The following is a 22452-nucleotide window of genomic DNA, read 5'->3' as shown; positions in this document are numbered from 1 at the left end:
AGCTGAAGTCGAAAGTCGTTGCGAAAGCGTGAGAAGTTGCTGATTTCTTCTTCTCTTCTTCTCTTCTTCTTTCCTCTGTTTTCTGTTCTTATTCATTGAATCAAGACGGAACAGAATCGTCATCTTCTTCTTTCTTTTTTTCTTTTTTTCCTGTTTCAGTTATGGAACTGAATCGTCTTCTTCTTTCTTCTTCTTTTTTTTCTGTTTCAGTTGGCAACCAAGATGGTACTGAAAAACTGCCTAGAACTGAAGATTGGCGATGGGTTTGAAAAAAAATCAGAAGAAGAAGGTAGGTCACTTCCCAAATCGAATTTAGGCTCTGATGCCATGTTGAAATACAATGTTTGGCAGAATGGCTTATTAGATCAATGATCTCAAGCCCTCTATTTATAAATAAGTGGAAAGTAGAATATTACAAGGAATAGAAGTTTACATGAATGCAAACTCTAATTTAACTCCTATACAAACTCTTATTAGACTCCTAATAGAATCCAACAATTACTCTCTTGCTAGTGCTCCACTTTCTTCGAAGACTTCCAAGCACCTATGTCAAATGATTTCCTGTCTTGAGACTTTTTTTCCAACACCCTTTGTTAATGTTAGTTTCCTAACCACCATTCTTCCTTCTTACATGCCCTCTTAAGTAATTTTTTAATGACTAGCGCAGTGCCTCGGTTGATTCCATTCCTTAGATCATTGACTCTAATGTAAGCAATCATATTTTCCTTTGTCTACTGGTTGGTGGTTCTTATTCTTGTCTCTAGCATCAGTTGCTATCAATTTTACTACTAACCTTTTATGCAATTGTAGCCTTACACGGGATTTGAATTGTAAAATTAGTTTTTGCCACCTCATTGTCTTTTCTAGGACTTGGAATGGGGACAAATGACTGGCAGTGGCAACTGGTAAGCTTTTTGGTGGGCTTTACTTGCTTGAGAATCTTCATCAGCTTTGTTTACCATGGCTTATGCTGAAATTTGAAGAAATTATTGTTGAGAAAGTATATCTCATTTGTAGGCCCCAACGAGATATTTATAGTTACCATCTGAAAACCCACTCTAAGTAGGAAAATAAATATAAAAAATAAGTAGATAACCTATTCTTAAGACTTATTAGGAAACAAATCTAACAGCAAATCAGAAACCAATATAGAAAATATAAGATAATAACAAATAATCAAAATAAGGGATGTAAAGGGGAATTCTATTCCCATTAGGAAACCTCAGTCATACTTCCAACACTCCCGTTCAAGTTGAGGCATCGATATCACACATGCTCAACTAGGTCAAAATAGGATGAAACATCTATCTAGGTAAATATCTGCAATTTGATCTTCGTACTTAGCAAATTAATGCCCGCTTTCTAGTTTTTGTTTGATAAAATGTCTGTCAATTTTCACTTGCTTCGTCCTCATCTCTGCCACAACTTTAGGTCTCCAAGGAATAACATTCAAGGAAAAAGGTAAAATCTTCAAATATCGAGAAGACCAATTTCTACCTAATCTAAGGGAAAATATATTTTAGGGGGTAACAACTGCTAGGGTACAGTAGGAAAAAATGAAACTTTAGATGTGTAGCAATATTACATCTCTAAAGGGAAAATTTGCCAAGATAAGGGACAATCCCCAAAGGCAATAAAGATCGTATACTGCACAAGTTAAACGCCAAATCTACAGCAAGGTTAGCTCTCCAAAGTGGAAGATTGTCAAGGTAAGGGGCAAATCTCCAAGGGTAACAGAGTTCAGGTTTTGTGCAGGTCAAACGTCAAATCTATCGCAATGTTAGATCTCCAAAGGATAATAGAGACTAAGTTCTCCGCAGATCCCAAGAGAGGCACTCAAACAAGAAGATAACTAATTGGATCTAACCCAAACGAAATGGAAGCACAATAGAACAAAATCTAGGAAAAAGAATAAAATCTGAAAGGTTAATGGGAACCTTAGTTCATCTTCTTCATTGAACTAGGGTCCAATTCTTCAAACTAACAACTTAAACAACTCTCAAAACAACAATCTCAAGAAGGCTATGATACTACGTTGAAATTTGAAGAAATTCTTGCTCAAAAAGTATATGTCATTCATAAGCCCCAGTGGGGTATTTATAGTTATAATTTGAGTAAATCCCACTTTGAGTAGGAAAAGAAATACAAAAAATAAGTAGATAAACTAATCTTAGACTTACTAGGAAACCAATCTAACACCAAATAGGAAACCAATATGGAAGATACAAGATAATAAAATATAATTAAAATGGGGGACTCAAAGGAGAATTCTATTCCAATTAGGAAACCTTAGTCATACTTCCAACAGCTTCTACCTCCCTTGGATAATCTTCAGCAATTTGATCAACTCATCGTTGGTGGTGTCGCTGGATGTGTCACTCTGTTTTAGGGACTTTAGCTAGACTTTTTTGGATTTCATTAAAAAGACCTAATTTTTGAATTGATCTATTTGTGATGCTTCCACTTCAGCAAAGTAGACTAGACATACTTATCCTATACCTGAGAATAAAGGTTTAGTTCCTTTTGATGTTATCATTCTGATGTGTGACTTTTATTGATTGTGTTAATCGAACTACTTGGCTGTCTCATCAGAAGAGTGATGTTTCCACTGTTGTTTCATAAGATGGCTCGGACCCAATTTGACGCTAAGATTAAGTTTTAAACCCTAACAATGGGAGTACACAATTGCTGATCTATAATCCTATCTCAACGAGCACGGTATCATCCACCAGACTAGCTGCTTTAGTAAAACTATTTAAGAGTGGCTCAACCCTTGACATTTAGCATGCATATTCCTGCTTGTTTCTAGGGTGAGGCCATTCTCCTTGCTGCCTATCTCATCAGCCGAATGCCCAACAAATGTTGGACCTGAAGTGGCCCTTAGTCTCCTTTTGGGGTCTTAAGCCTATACTATCCCCTCAAGGTCTTTTGGTGTGCTGCCTTTTCATGTACCATCATCTTTGTAGTAAAATTGATCCCGAGGGAATTTGAGTGCATGTTTCTTAGCTATTAGGTTACGCAGAAAGGTTGACAATGCAATTACCCTACTTCCCACGTGATGTTTGTTAAAAAGGATGTAGTCTTTTAGGAACAAGTTCCCTTCTATTTATTTGTTCCACCTCTTTAAGGGGAAATTAGTTCTTATAAAGAGGTCCCTCCCTTTATTACTCCTATGGAGGTTCCATTCAGTGTTGTCAAAGCGTCTGCCTAAGCGATAAAGCGGTTTTTCAACCGTTTGTTTTGAACCGATTAATTGATGCGTTGTTTTTTTGCCCTTTTTTGGCTTAAGCGCTACTGCTTTGTCACCTTGTGCCCCTTATTGCTGCCTAGACTCTAAAGCAGCTGCTATTTTTACATTTGTACATAATTTTTTTTTTAAATAAAAATTTATTCTACAAAACCATATATAAATTTAATAGCTTAGTCATTTCGGAATCGAGACCCAAATTGCAAAGGAATTCCGAGGCCCAAAGTAACATAGGACCTCTACAAGCTCTAGGGGTGCTACCTCCACACCCTTGCCGGGCGGCCTCCCAGGGACCCTTGCCCGTCTAGAACAGAATGTGAAGCATGAGCCATACTCAACATCAAGAATCAATGAATCATTTAGTGGACAATGACTTGGAAATCGGAATAACGAGATCTATTAATTTATTGTGTTTGCCCTGTTAGTCAAAGTCATTGTTATGATGTTTGATGAGATGAACTTATGTTTGTGTTCTTTTTTTTGGATAATTTTTCATAATTATGATTCTTGAATGCTTTCTTTTTTGGATGAATGTGAATATTGAATGTTTTTTTAACTTATTATAGAAAGTAGTAGTATTGAAAATTTTTTACCCAACCACTTTTGTCGCCTTATTCCAGCCTAGGCGCCGCTTTGTTGCCTAATCACCTAGACAGAACCCCAATCGCTTTGGTCGCCTTGACAACCTTGATTCCATTAAATGTTCCCACTCAAGATAACAATACTTGATGATGCTGCAATTGGACAAGAACAATAGCCCCAAATTTTAGGAGAGCCAAAATCAGTGGTTTAGGAGGAGCAATTACAAGCACCATTATAATGTCCCCTGAAGGTCTTTGCTCAGATAGGAGGAAGCAAGGAAGCAATTTCTAAAGCCAACCACTATGTCTTTTAACAACTTACCAGCTCTAGGTCTAATTGTCGCTCTGTTGCCTGGTGAGTTTGTTCGCTATAATTTGAATTTATCAAAGCCTCATCAGAAATCCAATAAAACATGCACCCAACATCTCATCTTCAACGCAATATCATATGACACTGATCCCATATTTTCCAAGCCTCTGTATGATGTAGGTCACAAGTCCTAAACCATCCAAGCAAGGTTGCTGGATGCAACTGCTGTGAGAGACAGCCTATGGTTAAATACTTGGCTAGTTTTTGTCAGTTCAATGGAGCATGACATGAAGCAGTCCTAAATCCAAATAAAGTATAATGAAGGACAAAAAGACCAAAAACACTATTCATGTCACTCTTCATGTGAACAGTATCACAGCCCTCATATTTGGCTAAGTGGGAACATTCCTAAACAATCTATGGGGCTCAAGATGAGATCACAAGAATTTATTTTGGGGAAAATTAGAAACTTAGTTTGGTTTCTACTTTGGTAGTTTCTACTTTACTTATTTATGCATGTAGCTAAATGTTAAAGCTACTAGTTTCTAATTCTAGTTAGTTTCTATTTTCTATAAGGTTGTTTTGTCACTGGTTACTAGGTTGATAGTTCCATGTTCAGTACTTCAGGTTAGAGAGTTTCTATTCCTTGTGCTTTAGAAAAGCCATAAATAAGCTCTTCCATTGCAATAGAAGATTGTACTTCTAGGAAAACTGAAACCGTGAGCCATGTTGCCATTGCTTAGGGAGTAATAAATGTTCAAAAGCTGAAGTAGCTACGGGTGATTACATTGGGAAGAGGTAATGAATGAAGAAATGAAAGTTTTGACAAAGTACAAGACATAAGAGCTAGTTCTTCTTCCAGCTTGGAAGAGTCATCAGGTGCCGATGGTTGTCTGCAGTGAAGCATAAAGCTACTGGCACTATGAATCGTCATAGAGCTAGGTTTTTTTTTTTTTTTTTTTTTTTTTTTTGGGGAGTCAGATTATAGAGTTAGGCTGGTTGCATGAGAATTCACACAAACATATGGTATTGACTACAAAAAGACCTTAGCACCCACAGCCAAAATGAGCATTCTGAGAATTATCCTCTCCTGTAAAGTAAATCAAGGATCAGAGGTTCCATAGTTGGATGTAGAAAGTGCCTTGCTATATGGTTTCTTTTGAAACTGTATTTGGTTTACATGATTCTTTAGAATATGATTTTTCATAATGATGGAAGTAGGCCCCCTCCCCCTAGCCGAACCATACCAAGGGTATTTTGGTCATTTTCCCCCTTCCTTTGGTTATTAGTTTAGTCCAGTAATCTTCTTTATATTTTCTAGAGTCCATATCTAATTTTATTTCTTTAATTGACTTAGTCTAAGAGTCCTAGTCAGTGATGGAGTCCCAATTGGAATTAAGTCCTTTTGGATAATTAGTTGTTATGTTTGCAAGTTGCCTGCTTTTATTTGTAGTTGTTATTTATTAAGTTGTAAAGGGGATCCTAGTTATAAAGGATTCCCTAGTTGAGTCAAGTTAGGTTTCCAAGTTTGAGTCCAAGTTTTTTGCCTCCGATTATAAGGCTATATATAGCCTACCCTACCTCATTGTAAGGCACATTGATTTGAATAAAGAAATCAGAGTCTTGTGGGTAATTAACTCGTGGTCTTCTTGGGAGGGCGACAGCAGGTATTGACGCACTACTTCAAGTTTCAACAAGGTTCTTTCATCACCTACAACAATTCAACAGTCACAGCATCAACCCTAATCAAGTAAGCCCAGCCACTCCCCTCTCTCCCCTAGCCCATGTCCCCCACCCCTTCTCCTCCCACTGCAGACCACCACAAACCCTCCCCAACCCCTGCGGAAACCAACAAACCCTCGGCCACCCTTACGGCACCCCTAAAACAACTCCCACACCCCTCCTAAACCCTAAACCCCCCCCCCCCCCCTCCCTCTTTTGGATCTTGCAGCAGCATTAGAAAAGAAAGAAAAGAAAGAACAAACGAAAGAACAAAAGGAAGCAAGATCCCAAGAAGCCTACCCAACAATCAGTCCTATACCCTATAACAGCCCATATCTTTTCTCAAACCATCCTTAACCCACCCTATACATAACCAAAGGCTTTCCTTTCAACTCTAGGGTAATTCTGGGTATCTCAAGACCAACCCAGATTGATTTGTTACTGATGAAACCACGGATCTAGGGTTAGGGTTTAAGTTCTAATTTCCCTAGAATGTGGCTGCCCAGGAATATTCCAGCTAATAAGATGAAGAATTCTAGGGTTTCAGAAGGTATTTCTCAATCTCAAGTTCAGTCACAGGGTGAAAGGGGTTCAGGATATTTGAATGTTCAGGTATAAGGGTTTTAGAGGGTTTGGCTAGGGCCAGGAGTGAGCTAATTCCTTGCTGTTTCTGCTGTCCAGAATAGGCTTCTGTTGCTGTCCTTTCAATTAGGTTGAGTTTCAATTGATCAGACTTTAACAAAATCAGATTTCTGGAAATTTGAATTTTCTGCAGAATCTCAGCCTAAAGATGACTGCAGAATTTTCTGGTTAGGGCAAAATAGGTTGGATGGAGCAATTAACTTGGGATTCTGTTCTAGGGTTAAGTGCAATCCTAGGAAGGGAGGGAAAGGGTGAAGAGGGGCTGAGGAGGTGGGTTTAACCAGGGGATGATGCTGCTGCTAGCACAGAAACAGGGTAGAAAAGGGTAATGCTTACAGCTGCTAGTGGGAAGGGGTATGAGGGGTTGAACCAGAATGGAAGGGGAGAGAGGGTAATTGTGAGGGGTCAATAGAATAGTCCAAGCATATGCTAAACAGACTCAAACTACCAAACTAGACTCAACTAAAATTCTGAAAAATTCTAATAATAATTTCAGAAATAAAATAAGATAAAATAAGGATGCCCAAAATACCCCACATAGAGTGTTCGGCCACCCTACGGAGGCTTCTTGGATCCATCCTGGGAGCCCTACTTTGGGTTTCGGACACGGGTCCCTGTGTTCACATCACCTTGACTTTATTTCCCCCCCCCCCCCCAATTTCTATCAACCCATCTAGGTCTTTGCTAACCCAAACTTATCCAATCAACTAAAGTATCACCATCTGACTGATCCCATCTAGGTTTGCATAGAATTTCTAATTCCCAAGTTTGGTCTTTATTTGTTGGTTCACATGGAGAGGATTTTGAGGTAACCACAATTTTAGGGAAATACTTGCACATATCAAGACCCTCTATATGCTTCGTCCTCTCATGGAACACTGGATTACTAACAATGTAAGTGGCTGCCTGATAATCACAAAACATTTTCATAGGGGTAGAAACTGGAAATCCCATATCTTCTAATAATGAACGAAGCCACATCAATTCAGCAGCGGTGTGGGCCACAGCCCTATACTCAGCTTCAGTACTAGATCGGGCAATGATGGATTGTTTCTTACTCTTCCAAGTCACAAGATTTCCACCAAGAAAAGTACAATAACATGTAGTTTACCGGCAATCAATGAGGATCCATCCCAATCTACATCAGAAAAGGCAACCAAGTCCATACTCCCAATTGGTCAATAGATGAGCCCTTTTCCGGGCACACTCTTGAGGTACCGAAGTACTCTCATCGCTGCGTCCCAATGGGCCTTCCTAGGAGACTGCATAAACTGACTCAACACACCAACAAAATAAGAAATATCAGGACGAGTAACAGTAAGATAAATAAGTTTCCCAACAAGACTCCTATAACAATGGACATCATCCACCAAGTCACCATCATCACGTCCTAACTTTAATTGAGGATCCATGGGAATGTCGCTAGGTTTAAAAGCAAACATGCCAATCTCAGTCAAAAGATCTAACACATACTTCCTTTATGACAAACTTACTCCCTGTTTACTACGGATCACTTCAATCTCCAATAAATATTGTAGATCACCTAAGTCTTTGGTTTGGAAAGATTTCTGTAAGTGTGCCTTGATTGTATGGATTGCATCGACATCACGCCCTAAAAGAACAATATCACCAACATAAACTGTCATAATGACAACACAATCACCTTCCCATCTAACAAAGATAGAGTGATCAGAATAACACTGTACAAATCCAAAAGACTCCACCGTCTTGCTAAATTTCTCAAACCAAGCCCGTGGAGACTGTTTGAGTCCATAAATCGCTTTATGAAGCCTGCAAACACAAGCATTGACCTCCCCGTGAGCAACATACCCTAGAGGTTGCTCCATGTAAACTTCTTCATGAAGATCACAATATAAGAATGCATTTTTTATGTCAAGCTACAAAAGTGGCCAATCATAATTCACAACCAAGGAGATCAAAACACGGACAAAATTAAATCTCGTCCATAGTTGTCACGGCGACGAGGCAATGCAAGGCGGTTTAGGCTAATTGAGGCGATGAGTCGACGAGGCGCCCTCCGAGGCGCTTTTGAGGTGGTTGAGGCGTTTTAAGTGAAATTTTTAGTGTACATCTCATTCACTCTAAATTTACCATATCTTATACAATAAAAAAACTAATATCAGACTACCTCAAGTCATCCAACATACTACAAACCACACATAACAGGTCCTAAATAAAAAGTCGCAAGAAGAAAGGAAGAGAAGAAGTTCCTTGTCACTAGCCACTGCTTGCCGGAGTGTCATTGCGGGAATGGAAGAGAAGAAGAGAGGAAGAGAGAAAGAGATTAGGGATTAGAGTGAGAGTGAGAGTGTGAGACTTGAGTCAAGAACTTATTCTCTTTCAATTTTGTTTGTTTTTATTTTTATTTTAACATTTGATCACATGTAGCGTCATTAGACATATGCATATAGGTTCAAACAATAGATACTTTACAATCGGAATCTAATAAGCATTTCAATATATGCCTTCGATTAGGCATCTTTCTCGTGATTTAAAAAAGAAAGAAAAAAAAGCGGACGCCTTATTGCCTAAAAGGCTAAAAATAAGGCGATGCCAATTTGAGGCGCTCCGAAGGAGCCTAGACGCCGAGGCGACGATTAAGCGACGCCTAGGCGACGCCTTGACAACTATGATCTCGTCACAAGAGAAAAAGTCTCAAAATAATCCACACCATATGTTTGTGTATAGCCCTTAGCCACCATGCGGGCCTTGAGCCATTCAACCGTACCAGCAGAATGGTACTTAATACACCCACCAACAGCGGACCACATTTTTCCCAGGAGGTAAGTCTACTAAAGACCATGTATGACGAGATTGTAAAGCATCCATTTCCACATCTAGGGTGGCTTTCCAGCCAGGAATTTTAAGAGCCTCAGTATGATGGGTTGGAATATGAATGGTAGACATAAACAAAGCTAGGCAACGAAAGCTAGGAGGGAGATGAGAGATAAAGACAAAATTGGAAACAGGATAAACAATGTTAGAGCGTAAAGTACAAGTACGAGTACCTTTCCTCAAAGCAATTGGTAAGTCATCTGAAGGCGGAGTCGGATCTCCACTAGAAGAACCCGCCGGTGGAGAGGATGAAGAAGGAACATCCGTATGGCCAGCTTCAGGCTCCACTAAAGGAGAGCCGCCAATATTGTTAGGAGGAACTCTACTATCCACAGAATGTTCCGCCAACTTATGTCTCCGCTGATAAACCCGGAGAGGAACACTGCTAGTGGAAGGAACTAAAGAGGGAATAGGAGGAGTATCATCCAAAACATAGTTTTCAACAGACACAGATTGACTAGGATAATAAGGAGTGTCTTCAAAAAAAATCACATCCGCACTTATAAATTGATTACGAAGAACCGGATCATAACAATGAAAACCTTTTTGAGCACGTGAGTACCCAGGAAAAATACAGTTAACAAAACAGGGGGAAAGTTTATCCAAAGGATGTGGTATGTGAGCAAAACACACACAACCAAAAATTTTGGGTGGAACTAAAAACGGTTCTCTATTGGGAAAAACAATTGAAAAATGAGATTTTTTAAAAAAGCAAAGTCATAGGCATTCGGTTAATTAAAAGACTAGCAGTCAAAACCACATCACACCAGTAACTCTTGGGAACATTCATCTTAATCAAAAGCACGTCCAACCTCCAAGAGGTGATGATTTTTGCGTTCAACCACTCCATTTTGTTGGGGAGTGAATGAACAACTGGTTTGATGAATCATTCCAAGAGAATCACAAATGTTAGATATATCATGCTGCACATTTCTAAAGCATTATTAGACCGAAAAATTTTAATAGGAAGAGAAAATTGAGTCCAAATTTCATGAATAAAACTTTTAAATGTAGTTAAAAACTCTAACCAATCCTTTACAAGATACAACCATGTAAGACAAGAGAAATCGTCAACAAAAGTGACAAAATATCTAAAACCATGCCTATTACTAATTCTACAAGGACCCCAAATATTAGAATGAACAAGAGAAAACAAGGACTCACTACGAGGGATAGAGTATGGAAGATAGGTGACACAATGATGCTTCCCTAACTAATGACAGATGGCCTAAACGATAGTGCCACTAAAGAACATCTACACCATCATCAGAGAGAGCCACAATAAAAGCAGCATAGTCCAGATAGTAGAGTACGTTCTTTTCACACCATCCACCAATCGTTTTCCTCGTGTGAAGGTCATGGAAAACACAAAAAGTGGGAGTAGAAGTCACGGAGCAATTTAGTGCTTTAGTTAAATGACTAACAGGTAATAAGTTAAAAGGAAAATTGGCAGCATGAAGTACGGATGACAAAGTAAGAGAAGGTGTAGGAGAAAGGCTTCCAGAGCTTGGAATAGGTGTGGAAGTCCCATTAGCTATAGTGATGACCATTCTGTTAGTAAAACCATTAACCCACAAATTTTTTTTTTTAATTCCAAAAATGCCCTTACCAACACTTAAAACCCTAAACCCCAATTTGTTCTCTCTTTTCACTCTGCTCTCCTTTGCTTTACCGTCTCCACCTTCCTCCGGCAAGGTCATTTTGATGCATCCACAACACCACAATAGTGACCCAAGAAACAAGCTCGAATTTTGATTGCAAAGTTGATCTTCCAATTACATTCTTCTCTAAATGCCAAGGAACTCGCATCAATTGACGTTAATCTACCTCTGCCTATTTGAATGCATCCATTATCAACTCAGTTGCAGTAAGGCTTCTTGAATTTTTTACTCAGTCAACTGTAAAGCACCTACTCTCATGAATTCCTCGCTGCTTTTTATTCCTCGACTTCTTAGGACTCTCTGTCTCTGCTTTTTTCTTCCTTTCTCCCAATTCTTCTAAATTTCTGATATAAGTCATCAGCTACCACCGTTACAGCCTCTTGATGATAAATTGAATCCACCATTTCCTCTGCTTCAAGAAGTCTAAACCCATCGTCTCCTCTTCCAATCCCTGCAATTTCTTGGTTTTCGGTCTAACTAATGAATTCCAGCTCTGGAAAGCTCTGAATCACAACGGCTGCACAATTTTTCTCGATGAAAATGAGTACTACATCGCTTATTACAAAGAAAAACACCCTAACATGGAAGCGTACGATGTTTCATACACAACCCAGGTAGGTCAATTGAAGGAACTCGTCCAATCTGCAAAAGAACAGCTTCGAAACGAGTGCAGACCTGTTTAGAATCTTCTCTTCTCTAATTGCAAGCTTGGGATTAACGATCTACCCAATCACTTTTACGATGTGGCTTGGGATGTAATCTTGGTGGATGGTCCAAGAGGGTATTATCCGGCAGCGCTAGGGCGGATGTCGGCGATCTTCCCCGCCGGTGTGCTGGCAAGAAGCAAGAAAGGTGCCGTTTCCAAGACAGGTGTTCGTTCATGATTTCCACAGAGAAGCAAAAAGGGTTTGCAACGATGAGTTCCTCTGTAAGGAAAACATGGTGGAGAACAAAGACCTGCTAGCCCATTTCGCGGTGGAACGAATGGACGGTAATGCCACTTCAGAATTCTGCCCAAATCGTACATCACACTGATATCATCATCATGAATCGATAAAATTTGAGTTTTCCTTTCTACTGTAAATTTACAATTTCCAAATTTTCGTTTTTTCTGCAGTTTCTGCAAGTTCTTTTACATTATACATATTCGCAAACTGAAGTTGATGGTTTAATTGTATCTGAAGTTTCTATGATGGAAGGGTTTGAAAATGAAATTTCAACCAGAGCTTGTTTCTTGGCCAAAGTGGGTGTCCGTGACTGAGAGTTTTAAGGATTAATGAGAGAGTCTAAGATGGGCTGTGAACTCAATTTCTGAATGCGATTTGTTTGGAATTGGAAGATCAACTTTGCAATCAAAATTCGAGCTTGTTTCTTGGGTCACTATTGTGGTGTTGTGGATGCATCAAAATGACGTTGCCGAAGGAAGGTGGAGACGGTAAAGCAGAGAAGAGCCGAGTGAAGAGAGAGAACCAATTGGGGTTTAGGGTTTTAAGTGTTGGTAAGGCATTTTTGAAATTAAAAAAAAATAAATTGTGGATTAATGGTTTTATTAACAGAATGGAGTAGTGTGTTTAATGAATGGGGTGTTTGTGTTTTTTAAAAATAAAATGGGGTGTCATTGTTTTAAAGCATCCATTTTGGGGTGCCATTACAATTTGCTCTTTAAAAAAAGAGTTGAAAAGGGATGACTTACTAGTCATTTATGAAGAGGTCCTTGAATCGATGATCCAAGGGGTGGGAGTAGAAGTGAGAAGTGTTGTGTTACCTGCATGAGAAAGTGTGGCAGCAAAAGTACCAATGGATGTGGAAGCACCGATCTCAATATTTTGCAATCGGCAAAGGATTTGGCTTACATCATCTCCTTCGAGTCTTAAATAAGTCCCCTGAAGAAGATCTAGAACCACTATCGTTGTTTGTTATATTATCAGTACACCATCAGAAACGGCATGATTGGCAAGTTGTTGGCCCCTCTGGCTTTCAATGTTTGGCCCAACAAGCTTCCACTAAGTGCCCTATTTTACTGCAATGAGTACAAAGTCGAAATGTCTTATCCGATAGTTGAACACCACGACCTCCAGAAGACCTGCTAACTCCCCCTGAACCACGACCATGTCCCATTCCATAAGAGGTACTGAGGGCTGAATTTTCTCCTTTAGAACTTTTTTCTAGAGAACTCCCTTCTGGCAAGGCAATACGTTGAAGTCTAAAATATGCTTCATTAAGGTTAGGGACATGCTCACCAACAAGAAGATGTCCTTTGACAGATTTCAATTCAGGGTTCAATCCTGCAAGAAACTTGGATACAAAAAATTCATTCCGTTGGGCCTAAGATTCTCTATATTTATGGTGAGAGGTTAAAAGACATTCAACTCCTCCATCATGCCTTTAAAGGAGTTGTAATAATCCTGCAGAGACTTGTCAGCTTGTTGAAATTGAAATAGTTTTTCATAAATACTAAAATCCGAGTCATATTTTTAGCTTGGGAATAGATCTCTTGCAAGTCATCCCATAGTCCCTTTGCAGTCTTATGGAACATAACATTCTCTGCAATATCAGGTTCCATACTATTCCACGTCCAAATTTTGATGATTGCATCATCTTGGATCCAACTAAAATAGGATTTGTCAATCTCAGCGGGAGGTTCATCCTCAATGAACTTAAGCATACCTTTTACAAGTATGTACACCCGAACCGCTTGTGACCATAGCAAGTAATTATAACTACCTTTGAGATTGATAAATGTAATTTGAATGTTTACATGATCTCCTTGAGATCTTTTAGATTTAGCCGTACTCATGGTTGAGTCACTTGTAAGTGAAGACATTAAACTGAGGTAGATATCACTCAAATCAGTTTTCCAGAACTTGAAGTAGAATGAGCACACAAAAAAAATTTTTGCCAGGTGCAACAAAAAGAGGTAACGAAGGTAGGTCGAAAACAATATTTAATTCAAGTTCTGGAACTTGTAAGAGTAAGGTAACAAGTAGAGAATATCAGTTCACGTGAATACCTGATCTAACAGCCTATAATATACAGCACTAGCTGGCTACACAACAAGGAAAACAGAAAAACAAAAAAGAACTTCAAAAGAGAATATTGAGAATAGCACTGTTTTGATTCAAAAAAACTTTGATACCATGTTACAGAAAACAAGCTTTAAATAATCAAAACAGCAGCTGAACTTGAACTGAGAAAAGAGAGAAGAAGAAGAAGAAGAAGAAGAAGAAGAAGAGAACAGAGATGAAGAACCAGTAGAAGAGGCCTGTGATTCTAGACTCCTACATTAGAGATAGAAAGTAGAGTAGCATCACTAGCATAATACTATTCACGTGAACAAGAACGTGAACACTAAAAACAGCTTTTACTGTTCACATGAACAGAGACGTGAACAATAAAATAGCTTAAACTTGTGTATACTTCAATAGAATTAAAAACGAAAATTTTAAAAATAAATTTAAAATTCAAGGTTGGAATTAAAAAAATAAAAATTAGGAAACTAAATAAAAAATAAACTAAAAAACAAAATTGAATAGAAAAAATTACGAACTTGCTTCCTCTATGAAACCTTTTTCGAATCCTATTATAGTCTTCCTTGGAAAAACTATTTGACAAGACTAAGGTCACCGAATAGTTTTCAAATAGAACATCACCGAATTTGAATAAACAAACAGTTTTGACATGATTCTCAAGAATATCCTTCCTAGAGTCATGTCTTTCAAAAACTGCATTCTTCAAAATTACCCCCACAAAAAAAGGGGCAAATGTTAAGAAGTCTACAAGAATATTCTTCCTAGATTTGCTCTTAGGGTGTGGTTTGAAAGGTTCCACAAGGCCATGGTTTACATTGGCTACAAAAAAATAATGCTCACCATACTTTGTCTATTATGAATGATGATCACATTATTGCATTGATGGTATATTAATGACATTGACATCACAAGCAGTGCAGCTGAGATTTTTCTTTGAAGACTTCCCTAGGAAAGATCTGAGAGAAAGGAACAAGGGAAAATTGAGAGATTTTTTTGGGCATAGAATTAGCTAACTTTGCTGAAAGGAATCTCTCTCAACAGAATTACATCCTTCATCTATTGACGCAGACAGGCATACTAGGATGTAACCTATTGAAACTATTCTTGACCAATTATCATCTGACAAGCCACAACAGTGAACAAGTAAACAAAGGTAGCTACCAAACGGTTAGTTGGGACACTTGTTTATCTCTCCACAATAGAAGTGATATAGCAAATGTTGTTGGTATGGTTACCAATATATGCATGATCCCTACTCTGTACATATAGATGTTGTGAATAAATTTTGAGATACTTGAAGGCTGCTCAGGAAAAGGAATTTTTATCTCTTCTCATGACCATCATTGAAATCAATTATACATAGATGCAGATGAGGCTGGACACCTAGATGATCAAAAGTCTAATTCGGTTTACTAGTGGTCATTTGGTCACCTAGAAGAGCAAGATGCAAACATTAGTATCAAGGTCTAGTGTTGAAGCAAAGTTTCAATCAATGACATTGAATCTACAAGTTGTTATGACTACTAGGGTTACAAAAAGATCTCTACATTAGCATGGAAACTCCTATACACCTATACATACACGGTAAGTTTGCCATCAGCATTGCCCACAACCCAATTCAGCATGGTTGGACCAAACATATGAAGATTTGACAGTCATTTTGTCGAAGAGAGGATTGAACAAGGACTAATTCAGATTTCCTACTTTTCATCTGATTCTCAATCAACAGATGCTTTATTGAAGGGCCAAAGTCCCAAGATTTTCATTTCCAATATTATCAAGTTGGGCATTATTGGTTTCTGTGAACCAACTTGAGGGAAGCATTAAGATATGTGTTATGTTTTAAGTTTTAACCGGATTTCGAAGATGGACCCGCACCAACATATTTTGGTGGGCGACCCCGAAAGACCCATTTTGGAGATCTATGGTGGAAGTGGAGGGTTAGGGCCTATTGGAGCCCACCATTGATCTCGGTCTATAGAGGGGGTGCGGGGCAAAGCCCCTTGGTATAGTACTAGCCGACCCAATGGATCGACCTATTTACCCAAGTGGAACCTATATATATGTATCTTATATTCGTCTACCACATCATTGAGATATTTGGGATTTTCGGTTAGGGTTTTAGGTGAGACTTCTTGTAACACCGTTGTTGGCGATTGGTTGTGAAATCTCCTACTGTACTTCTACATAGTGAAACACTCTTCCTCTTCGCTTGTGGACATAGCACACCACATTGGTGTCTGAACCAAGTTAAATCTCTATGTGTTTTCATTTTCTTCCTTTTCTGATTCGTCATTTCGTGGTGTTCGTTTTAACAAACTGATATTAGAGCTATTGGTTGTTTTCGATCTGTAGATCCATGGTTTCTTCATCAATGAACTACAATATTGAAAATTTTGATAGGAACAATAGTTTCAGTTTATGGCAAGTTCGGATGTTGGTGGTTTTTACTCAAGCAAGGAGTGAAGAAAACCTGTGGTTATGTCTAGAGATGATTAGAACGATATAGATGATTGAGCCCTCACTACAATTCACTTGTGCCTGTCAAACGAAATTCAGCAAGAAATTCTCTCGAAGAAGACAGCGGAAGAATTGTGTTCGAAGCTAGAAAGTTTGTACCTCACAAAATCCCTCAGTAAAAGGTTGAGACTAAAGCAGCAATTCTATACTTTGTGTATAGGTGAAGGTCCTTCTCTCAAATTTTATATTGTTATTTTGAAGTCTATTGCTACTGATTTGCAAAAGATAAATGTTAAAATGAGGATGAAGATTTAGCCCAATTATTGTTATATTCATTTCTTCCGTCATAGAAGCACTTTAGAGAGACCATGATTTATGGCAAAGAGACAATCTCAGTTGTAGATGTCAAAACAAATCTTCTGAGTAAATAGAAAATTGATGATGAATTGACAACAACAAAATTTAAGGGTATTGGTTTGACGGTTAAGGGTAGAACTACTGAGAGAAATTCAAACAGTGACAAGAAGTCTAGGTCAAAATCAAAGAATAAAAACTTGACCTGTAATTACTGCAAGAAAAAGGGGCATATTATATCAGAGTGCTACAAGCTTCAGAAAAATTAAAAAGCAAGGTGTGGTGTCAACCAACCAAAGAAAGAAAACTCTGCAGAGGCTAGTGTTACTAATGATGGGAGTGATTCTGAGATGCTACCGGTGTCTAATAACAGAGTTAGATCACAATAACAATGGATCTTTGATTCCGAATGTTCCCACCATATGTGCCTTAATTGTGAGTGGTTCTCTACTTACGAACCTTTTCAAAGTGGAGTTCTGTTGATGGGGAATAACTCTCCTTGTAATACAATTAGGAAGGGAAATATTAGAATTAGGATGCATGATGGTATTATCAGAACTCTAACTGATGTCTGCATGTTCCTGAGTTGAAGAAAAATTTCATCAGTTTAGGCACCTTTGATACAAACGGGTGCAGATACACAGCTGAAGGTGGAGTCATGAAGGTCAATAAAGGTGCCCTCTAATTAATTAAAGGAAAGAAGGTTGGTAATTTGTATGTCTTGCAGGGTACTATAGTTATTGGATCCGTTGCAGCAACTTCATCAATTTCTGATTCAGGTACTACAAAATTATGGCACATGAGACTAGGCCATATAAGTGAAAGAGGGATGGCTAGGTCGAGAAAAATGGGTCTATTGTGTGGTCAGAGTATAGGAAAGATGGAGTTCTGTGAGCAATGTGTGTTCACAAAGCAGAAGAGAATTAGTTTCAGTACTGCTATTCACAGGACCAAAGGAACTCTAGACTACATTCATTCAGATTTGTGGGGGCCATCCAAGGTTCCTTCAAAGGGAGTTGGTGTCAAGCATTTACTTACCCTTATCGATGATTATTCTAGGAAGCTCTGGGACTACTACTTGAAACACAAAAATGAAGTATTTATTACTTTCAAGCAATGGAAGATTTTGATTGAGAAGCAGACTAGGAAGAAAATTAAAAGATTAAGAACAAATAATGGCCTAAAATTTTGAAAGGGACTTGAATGAGTTCTACAAAAATGAGGGAATTGCAAGACACCATATAGTTATGAAGACACCTTAGCAGAATGGAGTTGCACAACATATGAACAGAACCTTGTTAGAAAAGGAAAGGAGCATGTTATCAAATGCAGGACTTGGCAAGGAGTTTTGAGCGAAGCAAATAAGCACAAAACATGGTTGGTGAATAGGTCTTTCTGCATGGCTATCAAGTGCAAAACTCCCAAGTAGGTATGGTCTGGTAAACCTATTGATTACAATAATTTAAAAAAATTTGGATGCCATGCTTATGCACATATGAATGATGGGAAGTTGGAACAAAAGGCTAAGAAGTGTACTTTTCTAGGGTATAGATCTGGAGTCAAAGGATTCAGGTTATGGTGTCCTTATCCAAATAATCCTAAATTTATTATTAGCAAAGATGTAATTTTTTATGAACTTGCTATGTTGAATCCTAGAAAAGAAACCGATATTTACAGTGATGAAAGTTAGAAAAGTTCTAGGGAGAAGGTGGAGTTTGAAGTGGATGATCCATCTTCAAATAAAGCATAATCAACTTCAGTTCAGCTATGCACATTTTATTAAAGAAGAAGGTGCTCCAGGGAATCAAGAAGAAGAGGAGTATAGTATTGCTAGAAATAGGTTAAGGAGGACCATTAGGCCACCACAAAAATATAGGCATGCTGAAATTGTTGCTTATGCATTGTCTGTTGCAGATACAATAGATAATAGTGAACCTGCAACATATTCAGAAGCTATTTTTCAATTGATTTTTCAAAGTGGTTGTTGGCCATGAATAAGGAGGTAGAGTTTCTTCATAAAAATCAGACATGGAAGTTTATCAAACTGCCTAAAGGGAAGAAAATTGTTGGTAGCAAATGGGTCTACAAGAAGAAAGAATCCACTATAGGTGACGGGGATGCTAGATACAAGGCACAGTTGGTTGCAAAAGGCTACAGTCAGGTATAAGGTATTGACTTTAATTATGTATTTTTACCTGTTGTTAAGCATAGTTCCATTCGTGTTTTGCTTGCTTTAGTTGCTATGTATAATTTGGAGTTAGAGCAACTTCATGGCTGCATTCTTGCAAGGTGAACTAGAGGGAAAGGACGACCAGGTTAGCTCATTGAAAAAATCCCTACACGACTTGAAGCATTCTCCCAAACAGTGGTATAAGAGGTTTGATTATGTTATGGCTACTTTAGGTTACAATAGGTGCAAGTATGACTGTTGTGTATACTTCAGAAGACATTTTTATGGTTCATTCATATGTTTCTTATAATATGTTGATGATATGTTGATTGGCGCCAGAAATAAAGATATGGATGAGATCATCAGGTTGAAGCATCAATTAAACATTGAATTTGAGATGAAAAGACTTAAAGAGCAACAAGAAAGGTTCTTGGTATGGAAATCAAGAGGGATAGGAAGGTAGGGAAGTTATGGCTATCTCAACAGAAATACATAGAGAATGTACTAGAGCACTTTGGAATGAAATATGCAAAACCTGTTAACACTCCAATTGCATCTCACTTTACACTTTCAACTGCTTTATCACCTCGGACAGATGAAGAGGTGAGTTATATGTCACGGGTTCCATACTCTAGTGTAGTTGGTTCCATTATGTATGCAATGGTGAGCACTCGACTTGACATTTCACATGCAGTCAGTGTAGTGAGAAGAAATTTATCATGTCCAAGTAAAACTCATTGAAAAGCAGTGAAATGGATTCTCAGGAATCTGAAGGGGACCTCTGGTGTGTGCTTGGAGTTTGGAAGAATGGAAACAGATTAACAAGTTATGTTAATTTAGATTATGCAAGTGATCTTCACAAAAGAAGGTCACTCACAAGTTATGCGTTTACCTTAAGAGGTTGTGCGATTAATTGGAAGGCTACTTTACAGGCTACAGTTGCATTATCTACTACGGAAGCAGGGTATATGGCGGTAACTGAAGCAGTTAAAGAAGCTATTTGGCTTAAAGGCTTGATTGGAGAACTCAGAATGATTCAGAAAGTGACTGTTGTCCATTGCAATAGCCAACACGCTTTCAGTTGACTAGAGATTAGATGTATCAAGAGAGGACGAAGCACATTGATGTTCGGTACCACTATTTCAAAGAAGTAGTTGTTGAAGGCAATATCTAGGTGTTGAAGATTCATACTGAAGACAATCTAGCTGATATATTGACAAAGTCTTTATGTAATGCTAAGTTCAAGCATTGCCTGGACTTGATTGGAGTTGGTCGCATTAGAACTTAGCACATGAAAGGGCTATTTGAGAAGACGAAGATTATTCAGCTTTGTGGGAGAACTCAAGTCAAGGTGGAGATTTGTTATGTTTTAACCCAAATTCTTGTAGCAAATTTTTAAAGATGGACTCACACCGACATATTTTGGTGGGTGACCCGAATGACCTATTCTTGGAGATCTTTGTGGAAGTGAAGCATGGTTGTCAAAGCGTCCGCCTAGGCGACAAAGCAGTTTTTCAACTACTTTGTTTTTAACAACTTAATAGGCGCCCAATCTACAAAGGAACTCCAAGGCCCAAAGTGACATAGAACCTATTTTTTGCTCCGAGGGCGCTGCCCCCACACCCCCGCTGGGGCAGCCTCCCCGGACCCCCATGCCCGTCGGCAACAAAATGTGAAGCATAAGCCATACTCAACGTCAAGAATCAATGAATCAACAAATGTCTAGGCGGACGCTCTGACAACCATGGGCTTGATGAGATGATGTAATGTTTGTTCTTTTCTTGAATAATTTTTCATACTTATAATTCTTAAATGCTTTTTTTTTTGGATGAATGTAACTATTGAATATTTGTTTAGCTTATTATAGAAAGTAGTTCTATTGAAAAATTTTGACCCAACCACTTTGGTCGCCTTATTGCCAACCGCTTTGTCGCCTAATTACCTACGTGGAACCCCAATCGCTTTGGTCGCATTTCCGCCTTGACAACCATGAAACGGAGGGCTTGGGCAGATAAACCCCAACCCGGAGCCCCCGCAGTATTGTACCATCCGACCCGATTGGAGTCTAAATATATGTATCTTATGTTTGCCTACCACATCCTTAAGAGATTTGGGATTTTCAGTTAGGCTTTTGGGTGAGAGTTCTTGTAACACCGTTCTTAGCGATTGGTTGTGAGATCTCCTTCTATACTTTTCTACACAGTGAAAAGCTCTTCCTCTTCGCCCATGGACATAGCACACCGCATTGGTTTGTGAACCACATTAAATCTCTATGTGTTTTCGTTTTCTTCCTTTTTTAATTCGCTATTTCATGGAGTTCGTTTTCACGGGCTTTTATCTAGATTGCCCCAATAAATTTTGGCCTACTATAACTATCATTGATTACTGTAAATAAACCGGACACGTCCCCACTGACATAAGTTTTACTCCACAAATTAACTCCCACTTTAAACTTGGGATCCAACTTAAACTAAAAAAATTGAGCAAATACTGTATTCAAAATTACTGTCCTAAATCAAAGTGGCCTATAACAATGAAAACCCATAGGACCAAAGCCCCAACATGTACAAAAACTAGCCTAAAGCTTATTTCAACTAAAACAAAATCACAATCTAATTAATCTGCATCAGACTGTCACAAGATCCTTCTCTACATATAGCACATTAAAAAGTCTTATAGATACTCGAGCGATTGCATAATTGGACAAAGTAGAAATGAGAATGAGATCTCGGCGAGATCTCGCGAGATTATCTCATTTTTTGAGATAGTCGAGACGAGATGGAGGTCAAGAGCTGAGAGTTGGGATATCTCGCCATATCTCTTTATATCTCGCCATATCTCGCCCTGGATCTTGCTGGCACTCTCAATTTTTGCCTTTTTTTGTGGATTTCGGCTGAATTTTCACTTGCAACTACTTTTAGTACATCTACAACATCGAAGGAAGATCAATCATTCTCGACTTGTCTTATAAACTTATAATTTAATGACTTATATAGAACTTCTAATGGTTGTATAATTTTATTATTCTATTCTTGAAAATTGAGATTGTGATACTCATATGGGTGGAATTTTGATAACATTAAGGTTGCTTGATGTATTTGATACACTTGTTTTTCATTTATATGCCTTAAAGGTTCTATATTACATGTTGTATAACCTTGCATTCCCTAATCCTACAACATTTCGGTTTCACACTATGGATAGACTTATAAATCATACATAGGGTTGTTTTCTAACAAATCCAAGGCCACTAATGTGTTCAAAACGCCTTAAATAGTCTAAATATCAAGTTTCAACCCAACTGGGACCCTAAAATCCACCGAGATGGGTCACCGAGTTGACGCCAAAAAATTTTATATCTTGACCGAGATGTCACCGAGATGATCGAGATCTCAATTTTTCAGGAGGCGAGATCCATGG

The 22452-nt window shown here is 38.4% G+C and overlaps 1 protein-coding gene and 1 pseudogene across 5 annotated transcripts in view; one reads left to right on the top strand and one right to left on the bottom strand.

Moving 5' to 3' along the window:
• The window catches only part of LOC149010893 (bZIP transcription factor 1-B-like), a 53962-nt gene that overhangs the window by 12291 nt on the left and 19219 nt on the right, over window positions 1-22452 (bottom strand). The window lies entirely within an intron of this gene.
• LOC149010894 (protein IRX15-LIKE pseudogene) lies at window positions 6353-12054 on the top strand (annotated as a pseudogene).

The sequence above is a fragment of the Hakea prostrata genome, chromosome 7 (genome assembly GCF_041222555.1).
Source record: "Hakea prostrata isolate BN-2017 chromosome 7, UWA_Hpros_2, whole genome shotgun sequence".
Taxonomy (NCBI): Eukaryota; Viridiplantae; Streptophyta; class Magnoliopsida; order Proteales; family Proteaceae; genus Hakea; species Hakea prostrata.
The sequence above is the reverse complement of the archived record's forward strand: the minus strand, read 5'-3'. Positions and strand labels throughout refer to the sequence as shown.